Raw genomic sequence first — 12,543 nt, 5'->3', positions numbered from 1 at the left:
TATATTTCCTAAAGGAAGCTTTATAAATCCTTTAATGCAGCACGGGAGCAAGTTAGGAACCAACCATAAAGAATTGTAGAGATTCATTTTCTGACATCTAGGAAATTTCCACTTAAACTGTCCATATTTGTTAGGCTTAATCATCAATTTAATAATATAGAAGGTATGAGAAGGGAAAAGAAGAGTGCCCAGCATTTAAAACACTCAATAAAACATAGCTTTAACAAAGAACAATTAAGAAATAGGTAGATTTAATTCAAAATTTAAAAATTAATAATGACAATATCAATGCATTGCTTCTTCATGAGACTTTAGATTTACATGTACTGAGACCTGTGAAGCTGGGCAGGTGTCATGATTCTCTTTTATTGATGCAGAAACAGACACTCACAAAAGTGAGTGATTTACCAATGTTATGCAACCAAGAGGTGGAATCACCAAGCACCAGATGCTATTGCTTCAGTGCTGGCAGCCAATCCTGCAATTTTCCAGCCCCTTTCTCAGGGCCCCCATCACCTCCTGGTTTTCAAGCTATAAATGAGGGGGTTGAGCATAAGAGTAAGGACAGTGTAGAAGATAGAGACCACCTTGTCATGGCTAGGGACCCGGTAGTGCCGAGGCCTCAGGTAGATGAACATGGCTGCCCCGTAGAAGAGGAAGACAGCTGTCATATGGGAGGAAGAGGTGGCCAGGGATTTTTTACGAGCCTGAGCAGAGTGCATGTGGAGCACAGCCCTCAGGGTGTGAGCATAGGAGGCCACAATGATGGAGAAGGGAAGAAACAACATGAAGACACAGCAAGCAAAGAGTAGAGTTTCAAAAAAGATATGTCTGTACAGGCCAGTTTTAATAAACCTGGCACCGCACAGAAGAATTGATCCACGTTTCTTGAGCCACAGTAAGGTAAGCTTATGGCTGCCACCATCTGGATAATTCCATCTAGTAACCCAAAGGCCCAGGAACTCCCCCAATCTGGAGGCAGACCCTCTGACTCATGAGGGCAGGATAGTGAAGTGGGTGGCTAATGGCCACATAGCAGTCATAAGACATGAATCCCAGCAAAAGCCCCTCAGATCCCACAAGAGAGACAAAAAAGCCAATTTGTATGCCACAACCCACAAAGGAGATGGACTTCCTGCCAGAGAGCAAGTTGACTGCCATTTTTGGCATGATGTTACAGACTAACATGAGGTCCATGAGGGAGAGCTGACTGAGGAAGAAGTACATAGGTTTGTGAAGCCGAGGATCTATGTAGATGAGGAAGAGGAGGAGAACCTTCCCACAGAGGGCCACTGTGAAGACCACCATAACCACAGAGAAGAGGACAAGATTAGTCTGGCTATGAGAAAAATGCCCAAGAGGATGAAGTCATCTATAGATGATCTGTTCAACCATATCCCCTTGGCTCACTTGTTCACAATCACCGGAGAACATGAACAGAGAAATTCTGAGACTGAGTGACAAGTCTTTATCTCTGACTTCTTCAGTCAGTTGTATCTTTTGTAACTCATCAAAGCTCAAAAACTTGTGCTTCAAGACGTACATAGGGTGCTCTTTCATATTCCCATGACATGGATTATAGGATCTTTGCTAGATTATAGAACGGGGCCACATATCTATATTTTTATGTATCCATATCAAAAATAATAGGAACTGAATTATTTTATGTGTCACAAGATTAATGGACAATAATTTTTGGCAGGAAACTATTGGTTTTTCCCTGTATGACATGATTCTTTTCATCTGGGATTACACAAACTAAGTAAACTATCTCCAAAAGCCTTGGACCATTTCATGTCCAAAAGATAATTTATATGTGTTAACAATAGGGAAGTTAATGGAGACTTGAGATTTCTTTATTTTGCTCAGGCCTAATATCTTGGAATCATCTTAAATTTTTCTATGTTTTAGAGTTCCCTAGATCTAAACCATCAGGAAAGCTTCTTGGCTTTACATTTAGAATACTCAGAATCCAATTGATTCCGATCACTCCCATTGCAACTCTCCTGCCCCAAGCCACTTTCTCAGATGGATTATTAAAATATGTTAAAATATGTCACATGATGCAACTGTCTTGCTGATAGTATGTCCATGTCTACCAAAATTACTCAAAATTGAAATTCTTGCAGTGACAAGGCCTTACGTATATTACACGCACACACACACACACACAAACACAAACAAAAACACACACACCAGGACCTCTGACCTCATCTCCTTTCATGCCCGCTTTGCTCACTATGATTTCTTGAATTTCCTTAGAAAAAATAGATGAATTCTCACCTTTGGGATTTTGCATTTTCTTCTCTTTGGAATGCTCTTTCTTCAGACTTCTATCTTTCACCTGCTTCAGATCTTTACTCAAATGCTTACCTTTATAGAGTGGCCTTCTGTGAAGGTCATATTAAGACCAAAAAGGTCTTGCACTCTCAAGCCTTCCCTACTCTTGTTTTTTTTTCCCATATCACTTACACAATTTAACACATATTGCTTACATTTCTCTACTTTTTCTCTACATTGCTTTTTATTTTTTTATGATGTTCAATTAGCCAACATATAATACATCATTAGTTATTGATGTAGTGTTCAACTATTCATAGTTGAGTATAGCACCCAGTGTTCATCACATTTCTCTATTTTATGGTCTGTCTCATCCCACTGGAACATAAGCACCATTTATTATTCACAGTGACATTGGCAGATCCTAGAATGTTTTCCTAGGTCATAGTATAAGCTCAGTACATGTGTGTTGACTGAATAAAATAATACACGATGAAGTGAAATATAACAAAATTTTATTTCCTGGAAGCAGAAAGACTCTTCCTTTAACTGCAGAAGCCCCTGTTCTTTATTATTATTATTTAAATTCAATTAGACAACATATAGTACATCATTAGTTTTTGATATAATGTAAAATGATTCCTTATTTGCGTATAACACCCAGTGCTCATCACATCATGTGCCCGCCTTAATACCCATCACCCACTTACCCCATCCCTCCACTCACCTTCCTTTCCACAACCCTCAGTTTGTTTCCCAGAGCGCTTGTTCCTGACCTGAACATAATACTTCACTGCCAGATTCCTTCTTCTGAGTGATTTAGTAAGAAATATCTCAGGTATTTTTAAAAGATAAGAGTTTTCTATGCATGGAGCACTGAGTGTTACCCGAAAACAATGAGTCATGGATCACAACATCAAAAACTAATGATGTATTTTATGGTGACTAACGTAATATAATAAAATAAAATTAAAAAAATAAAAACATGGTAGTGAGTGCTAAAAAAATAAAAATAAAAAAAGAATAGTTAAGAGTTTTTCCACAAATGCATGATAGATAGCAGCATATAGCAGATGTTTGTGTGGGATGTATTCATGTCTACCTTACCTCCCTACAAAGAGGAAATGAGGCAACCCCATGGGATATACTTTCTGTGTAAAGACTCAGGGTAATTTTCTAAACTAGAATGGACCTGCATAGATTCACCACTAGGAAAGTAGGCTGTATGAGCTGTGTCCCTACAGAAAGGACTATGTCCTGACTTGTGGCCAGGTATCCTTGCCACCACCAACACCCAGGTGTGATGTTGGGAAGGGTTGTTTTACAGAAGTAAAATCATTGTTCCTATAGTCTTCAAATACCATCTTGAATATATCAGCCCCAGACTGAGTCAATCAACAGAAAACACCAGGTCCCCCAAACCACATCAGAAGTTCTTCCTCCTGGGGCCCCTGGGTGGCTCAGTCTTTAAGTGTCTGCCTTTGGCTCGGGTCATGATCCTGGAGTCCTGGGATCGAGCCCTGCATCGGGCTCCCTTGCTCCGTGGGAAGCCTGTTTCTCCCTCTCCCACTCCCCCTGCTTGGGTTCCTTCTCTCGCTATCTCTCTCTGTCAAATAAATAAAATCTTTTTTAAAAAAGTTCTTCCTCCCGTGCTGACAACGAGCCTTACCAACAGTGTGCACAGGCACTCAGCCACATGCACCTACAAAGAGATGCATTCCACACTTTTCCTTCCTCCCAACTCTTATAATACAATACTACACAGGTGGAAAATGACATTTCCCTCCCTTCTTGGAAAACTCCTCTGAACTCAGATTTTTATATAAACTTACACTCAACACCTCCCCTTTTACATCTAATGGGCTTTTTCTATCTAAATGGACCAGACAGAGCACTTGGTCTCTCCTGTGGAAACAACAGTTCTCCTCTCTTCCTGGTTCAATTAATAGCAAGTCCGTCAGTTGCCCAGAACAACACATGGTGTATCCTTGACTCCTCTCTTCTCACACACATCCCAACATCAGAACCCCTGCAGGCTCTTCCTGAAGAATGTATTCACTCCTGGCCACATCTCACTCCTGCAGGTCCCAGCCGGATATACTGTCATCACTGCTCACTTGGATGATGACAATGGGCCTTAACTGGACTTGCCTTCCCCTTCTGTCCTTGCTCCTACTTTAATCTATTTGTACATAATAGAGTGAAGTTTTTTTCTGTAAAATAAAAGAAAAAAAATTCTTCAAGAGTAAAGGAAGACTCATCTAGCTAGCCCTCCATCATCACCAAACCTCCTTTTCTTCTGATTTCCCTGGAATTTCCTCTACTCTGGTGTCACTGGCCTCCCTGCATTTCAGGAGGAATTGGTACATGCTCTAACTTCCTCATGGAAGGCTCTTCCCAGATGAACTCAACACTGTTCTCTCACTTTCTCCTCACCTACTCAACCAGGCTTTACCCAACAACTATTTGAAGTTTCTTCCCTACCCTTGTGCTTCTCAGAACACTCACCATCAGGCATTCTACATTTAATTTGTATGGATTAGTTTTCTGCTTTCCCAGGTAGAACTGGCACAGAGTGTGTTCTCAGAAATGTTGAATGATTATAATATGCAAACAACTAAAGAAACTACTCTAGCATCTCACATACTCAGTTCCTGCTCTCTAACTTCATTTAATTCATGGATGAAGTTAATTAATGTTAATTAGTTAATTAGTTAATTAGTTAATGGCTTCATTTTTCCCTCAAAATGACACCAGAAAATGAGCCACTTTGTCTCTACAGTATAATTTTGGGGACAAGTTAACTCTATGTCCTATATCAGTCCGTAGGCTTCTCTTTCACCTGCACCTCTTTCCACTCATCTGTTGCCATTCTGCTTTGGATCACTTTTTAACCCAAGAGTCGATCACTGAGTCCCCTAATCCAGACAGAGGGATAGAATAGGAGATCAAAGGGAGAGGACTAGAAGAAAGATCAGAGAGACATAACACTAGAAAGAATATGCTCGAGCCCTTTATCCTCCCCCCCCCCCAAGAAAAGACAATACAAACAAAAAGGGAACAGACAATAAGAGGAAAATATAATGCTGATAAACAAAAAGGAATGGAGAAATGACCTATAATCAGTAACAGAAACTGCAAGAAAGAGGTAAGGAAGTGATATTGAAAAGACACTCACTCACCTTTGAGTGGGATCCCTGGAAGAAAAAAATTCAGCAGATATCCTGTGGAGAAATTTCTAACAACAAAATAATTACATTGTCCTTCCCTGAGTTTGTACTTACTGGATCAGAGGAGAGAAAGAGTAACCTTCCAACTCTGTCCTTCCTCAGCCCCTCAGACACCTCTCAACCAGGCTATCAAAGCCCTTGTCACCATCAGCCCTCCTATGGTTCTCTAGCTCAAACAGTAAGACTCAAACAGACAACAGCCTCTTCGCAGCAAAAGTGGAAAGAAAGGAGACTTATCAAAGAGATGAGATGGTGGTGGACACAGAACCAGCAACTGTGCATCCCAGCCCACCCACAGATACCAATCCACGTTCCACAAGCTGCCTTTAGCCCAGATTGTCTCTGTCTCCCACTGCCAATGCAGGTACATAACACTGAACCTGAGCAAGGAGGGTGAAGCTATAACCCCCATGGGAGTCCACAAACTCCAGCTCTGGAATAGTGGTTCCCAAGCTTACAATTAAAGAAGCCCAAACAGGAGCTTGGGGACAGGACCAGAGAAGGGCCAGATGGGATAGTGTGAGGAAACCTGGGCAAGGGAAGCAAGCTGCTCTTGGTGCTCTACCTCTAATGGCAGACATACTTCCATACTTCCCCAGTGACTCTGACACTCACAAGGTCTCCATCTGTGACTGTCCCAGTAGTCTGCCCCTGTACAATGCAATCCACACCTGTTCTTTACCTGTCCTAAGAAGTCACCCTATCTCGGGGGGGCGGAGCAAGATGGCGGAGGAGTAGGAGACCTGGATTTCGTCTGGTCTCAGGAATTCAGCTGGATAGGGATCAAACCATTCTGAACACCTACAAACTCAACAGGAGATCGAAGAAAAGAAGAGCAACAACTCTCTCATCAGAAAAGCGACCACTTTCTGGAAGGTAGGACGTGCGGAGAAGTGAATCCGAGGCGATATTCGGGAGGATAGAGGGTGGGGGAGGGGCCTCTGTCAGCCGCTTCTGGCAAGTGATAGAACCACGGAGCACAAAATCGGAACTTTTAAAAGTCTGCTCCGCCGAGGGTCGTCACTCTGGTGGCTAAGCGGGGGGTGGAACCCTCCGGGACAGTGTGGTCTCAGGACCCACGGGTCACAGAAAGACTGGGGGTGCCTGAGTGTGGCAGAGCTCCCAGGTATCGGAGCAGGGAAGCCGGCTGCAGAGGCGGAGCCCAGGCGCGGCTCTCAGCTCGGGGTGGCCATAAACCGTGATCCGCGGCACAGTCGGGCCCCTGCTCCTCCAGCAGGGACCCAACAAGCGGCAGATCCGGGGAGACTCACCTTCCCCCCCCCGGGAGGAGCCGCGCGGGAGTGCGCCGCAGGGATCTGCTGGGTTTGGAGACTCCACCCAGGGTTGGGTGCCAGAGATAGAAACGCACGGTCACAGGCCGGGTGAGCACGGAGTGCGGCCGGAGACCGGGGAGACGGGAGTGACTGACGGCTTTTCTCTGGGGGCTCACTGAGGAGCGGGGCCCCAAGTTCTCGGCTCCTCCGGGGCAGAGATTGGGAGGCCACCATTTTCACTCTCTGCCTCCAAAGCTGTACGGAAAGCCTGCAGGGAACAAAAGCTCCGGAGAGCAAACCCGAGCAGATTACTTAGCCGGGAGGGGGCAAGGGCGGGGCAATTCCACCTCCAGCAAAGACATTTGGAAACCACGGCAACAGGCCCCTCCCCAGAAGATCAGCGAGAACAGCCAGCCAAGACCAAGTTTACCGATCAATGAGAACGGCAGAACTCCAGCGCTAGGGGAATACTGCACATAGAATTCATGGCTTTTTTACCATGATTCTTTAGTCTTTCAAAGTTAATTTTTTTAACTGTCTTTTTTTCTTTTTTTTGAATTTTTCTTTTTCCCTTTATTAACCAACATCCTATCAATCCCTTTTTTTAAAAAACATTTTTATTTTTCATTTTTAGAGTCATATTCTATCCCTTCATAGTAGTTACCTGTATTTTTGGCATATAATATAAATTGTTCTCTCTTTAAAATTTTGAGATAGTTTCTTCTAACAGATTAAAATATACCCTAAATCTCTAGTATATGGTTTTTTCTACTCCCCTGCCTAATCACATTCTCTCCCTTTTTTCTCTTTTTTTAAATCCTCTTCTTTCTTTTTTCAAACAACTTCTTATCAATTCCTTTTATAAAATTTTTTATACTTTCCATCTTTACAGTCATATTCTATCCCTTCATCATATCAACCCTTATTTTTGTACATATATAAGTTTTTCTTTCTTTAAAATTTTGGGAGGCACTTTCTTCTAAAAGACCAAAATACACCCCAAATCTAGTGTGTGGCACTGATCTATATACCAGCCTGATCATATTTGATCACATTCTGGTTTTTTGTTGTTGTTGTTGTTTTGTTTTGTTTGTTTTTATCTTTATCTTTTTCTTTTTTTTCTTTTTCTTTTTTCTCTCTTTCCGTTTCTTTTTCCACTGCTTCAGGTCTTTTCTGATTTGTTTAGAGTATATTTTCTGGGGACGTTGTTACTCTGCTAGGATTTTGTTCTCTCATTAATCTATTCTCTGCACAAAATGACAAGATGGAAAAAATCACCTCAACAAAAAGAACAAGAGGTAGTACCGACTTCCAGGGACCTACTCAATACGGACATTAGTACGATGTCAGATCCAGAGTTCAGAAACATCACTTTAAAGATACTAGCTGGGCTTGAAAAAAATATGGAAGTTATTAGAGAAACCCTTTCTGGAGAAGTAAAAGAACTAAAATCTAACCAAGTTGAAATCAAAAAGGCTATTAATGAGGTGCAATCAAAAATGGGGGCGCTAACTGCTAGGATAAATGAGTCAGAAGAGAGAATCAGTAATATAGAAGACCAAATGATGGAAAATAAAGAAGCTGAGAAAAAGAGAGATAAACAACTACTGGATAACGAGGGCAGAATTCGAGAGATAAGAGATACCATAAGACAAAACAACATTAGAATAATTGGGATCCCACAAGAAGAAGAAAGAGAGAGAGGGGCAGAAGGTATAATGGAGCAAATTATAGCAGAGAACTTCCCTAATTTGGGGAAGGAAACAGGCATCAAAATCCAAGAAGCACAGAGAACCCCTCTCAAAATCAATAAAAATAGGTCAATACCCCAACATCTAATAGTAAAACTTACGAGTCTCATAGACAAAGAGAAAATCCTGAAAGCAGCTCGGGAGAAGAGATATGTAACCTACAATGGTAGAAACATTAGATTGGCAACAGACCTATCCACAGAGACCTGGCAGGCCAGAAAGGACTGGCAGGATATATTCAGAGCACTAAATGAGAAAAATATGCAGCCAAGAATACTCTATCCAGCTAGGCTGTCATTGAAAATTGAAGGAGAGATAAAAAGCTTCCAGGACAAACAAAAACTAAAGTTATTTGCAAACACAAAACCAGCCCTAAAAGAAATCTTGAAAGGGGTCCTCTAAGCAAAGAGAGACCCTAAAAGCAACATAGACCAGAAAGGAACACAGACAATATACAGTAAAAGTCACCTTACAGGCAGTACAATGGCACTAAATTCCTATCTTTCAATAGTTACCCTGAATGTAAATGGGCTAAATGCCCCAATCAAAAGACACAGGCTATCAGACTGGATTAAAAAACAAGACCCATCGATATGCTGTCTGCAAGAGACTCATTTTAGATCCAAAGACACCCCCAGATTGAAAGTGAGGGGGTGGAAAACCATTTACCATGCTAATGGACACCAAAAGAAAGCTGGGGTGGCAATCCTTATATCAGACAAATTAGATTTTAAACCAAAGACTGTAATAAGAGATGAGGAAGGACATTATATCCTACTTAAATTTAGGGTCTATCCAACAAGAAGATATAACAATTGTAAATATCTATGCCCCTAACATGGGAGCAGCCAATTATATAAGGCAATTAATAACAAAAGCAAAGAAACACATCGACAACAATACAATAATAGTGGGGGACTTTAACACCCCCCTCACTGAAATGGACAGATCGTCTAAGCAAAAGATCAACAAGGAAATAAAGACTTTAAATGACACACTGGACCAAATGGACTTCACAGACATATTCAGAACATTCCATCCCAAAGCAACGGAATACACATTCTTCTCTAGTCCCCATGGAACATTCTCCAGAATAGATCACATCCTAGGTCATAAATCAGGTCTCAACCAGTAGGTACCAAAAGATTGGGATCATTCCCTGCCTATTTTCAGAACACAATGCTTTGAAACTAGAACTCAATCACAAGAGGAAAGTCGGAAAGAACTCAAATACATGGAGGGTAAAGAGCATCCTACTAAAAAATGACTGGGTCAACCAGGAAATTAAAGAAGAATTTAAAAAATTCATGGAAACCAATAAAAATGAAAACACAACTATTCAAAATCTTTGGGATGCAGCAAAGGCAGTCCTAAGAGGAAAGTATATAGCAATACAAGCCTTTCTCAAGAAACAAGAAAGGTCTCAAATACACAACCTAACCCTACACCTAAAGGAGCTGGAAAAAGAACAGCAAATAAAGCCTAAACCCAGCAGGAGAAGAGAAATAATCAAGATCAGAGCAGAAATCAATGAAATAGAAACTAAAAGAACAGTAGAACAGATCAACGAAACTAGGAGCTGGTTCTTTGAAAGAATTAACAAGATTGATAAACCCCTGGCCAGACTTATCAAAAAGAAAAGAGAAATGACCCAAATCAACAAAATCATGAATGAAAGAGGAGAGATCACAACCAACACCAAAGAAACACAAACAATTATAAGAACATATTATGAGCAACTCTATGCCAGCAAATTAGATAACCTGGAAGAAATGGATGCATTCCTAGAGATGTATCAACTACCAAAACTGAACCAGGAAGAAATAGAAAACCTGAACAGACCTATAACTACTAAGGAAATTGAAGCAGTCATCAAAAATCTCCCAAAAAACAAAAACCCAGGGCCAGATGGCTTCCCAGGGGAATTCTACCAAACATTTCAAGAAGAATTAATACCTATTCTTCTGAAACTGTTCCAAAAAATAGAAATAGAAGGAAAACTTCCAAACTCATTTTATGAGGCCAGCATTACCTTGATCTCAAAACCAGACAAAGACCCCATCAAAAAGGAGAATTACAGACCAATATCTTGATAAACATGGATGCAAAAATCCTCACCAAAATACTAGCCAATAGGATCCAACAGTACATTAAAAGGATTATTCACCATGACAAAGTGGGATTTATCCCTGGGCTGCAAGGTTGGTTCAATATCCGCAAATCAATCAATGTGATACAATACATTAACAAAAGAAAGAACAAGAATCATATGATCCTCTCAATAGATGCAGAAAAAGCTTTTGACAAAGTACAGCATCCTTTCTTGATCAAAACTCTTCAGAGTATAGGCATAGAGGATACATACCTTAATATCATAAAAGCCATCTATGAAAAACCTACAGCGAATATCATTCTCAATGGGGAAAAACTGAGAGCATTCCCCCTAAGGTCAGGAACACGGCAGGGATGTCCACTATCACCACTGCTATTCAACATAGTATTGGAAGTCCTAGCCACAGCAATCAGACAACAAAAAGAAATAAAAGGCATCCAAATCGGCAAAGAAGAAGTCAAACTCTCACTCTTTGCAGATGATATGATACTTTATGTGGAAAACCCCAAAGACTCCACCCCAAAACTGCTAGAACTCATACAGGAATTCAGTAATGTGGCAGGATATAAAATCAATGCACAGAAATCAGTGGCATTCCTATACACCAAAAACAAGACAGAAGAAAGAGAAATTAAGGAGTCGATCCCATTTACAATTGCACCCAAAACCATAAGATACCTAGGAATAAATCTAACCAAAGAGACAAAGGATCTGTATTCAAAAAACTATAAAATACTCATGAAAGAAATTGAGAAAGACACAAAGAAATGGAAAAACGTTCCATGCTCATGGATTGGAAGAACAAATATTGTGAAGATGTCAATGCTACCTGGAGCAATCTACACATTCAATGCAATCCCCATCAAAATACCATCCACTTTTTTCAAAGAAATGGAACAAATCATCCTAAAATTTGTATGGAACCAGAAAAGACCCCGCATAGCCAGAGGAATGTTGAAAAAGAAAAGCAAAGCTGGCGGCATCACAATTCCGGACTTCCAGCTCTATTACCAAGCTGTCATCATCAAGACAGCATGGTACTGGCACAAAAACAGGCACATAGATCAATGGAACAGAATAGAGAGCCCAGAAATGGACCCTCCACTCTATGGTCAACTCATCTTTGACAAAGCAGGAAAGAATGTCCAATGGAACAAAGACAGTCTCTTCAACAAATGGTGTTGGGAAAATTGGATAGCCACATGCAGAAGAATGAAACTGGACCATTTCTTTACACCACACACAAAAATAGACTCCAAATGGTTGAAAGACCTCAATGTGAGACAGGAGTCCATCAAAATCCTAAAGGAGAACACAGGCAGCAACCTCTGACCTCAGCCGAAGCAACTTCTTCCTAGAAACATCACCAAAGGCAAGGGAAGCAAGGGCAAAAATGAACTATTGGGACCTCATCAAGATAAAAAGCTTTTGCAAAGCAAAGGAAACAGTCAACAAAACCAAAAGACAACCGACAGAATGGGAGAAGATATTTGAAAATGACATATCAGATAAAGGGTTAGTATCCAAAATCTATAAAGAACTCATCAAACTCAACACCCAAAGAACAAAGAATCCAATCAAGAAATGAGCAGAAGACATGAACAGACATTTTTCCAAAGAAGACATCCAAATGGCCAACAGACCCATGAAAAAGTGCTCAACATCACTCAGCATCAGGGAAATCCAAATTAAAATCTCAATGAGATACCACCTCACACCAGTCAGAATGCCTAAAATTAACAAGTCAGGAAACGACAGATGTTGGCGGGGATGCGGAGAAAGGGGAAGCCTCCTACACTGTTGGTGGCAATGCAAGCTGCTGCAGCCACTCTGGAAAACAGTATGGAGGTTCCTCAAAAAGTTGAAAATAGAGCTACCATATGATCCAGCAATTG

At 41.0% G+C, this 12,543-nt stretch overlaps 1 pseudogene; it reads right to left on the bottom strand.

Annotated features, from left to right (window-relative positions):
• Window positions 1-459: 459 nt before the first annotated feature.
• On the bottom strand, window positions 460-1,394 carry LOC110579012 (annotated as a pseudogene).
• Window positions 1,395-12,543: the final 11,149 nt, after the last annotated feature.

This window comes from Neomonachus schauinslandi, chromosome 7, assembly GCF_002201575.2.
Source record: "Neomonachus schauinslandi chromosome 7, ASM220157v2, whole genome shotgun sequence".
NCBI classification, from domain to species: Eukaryota; Metazoa; Chordata; class Mammalia; order Carnivora; family Phocidae; genus Neomonachus; species Neomonachus schauinslandi.
Note: the sequence above shows the minus strand (reverse complement) of the source record. Positions and strands in the feature narration are given on the sequence as shown.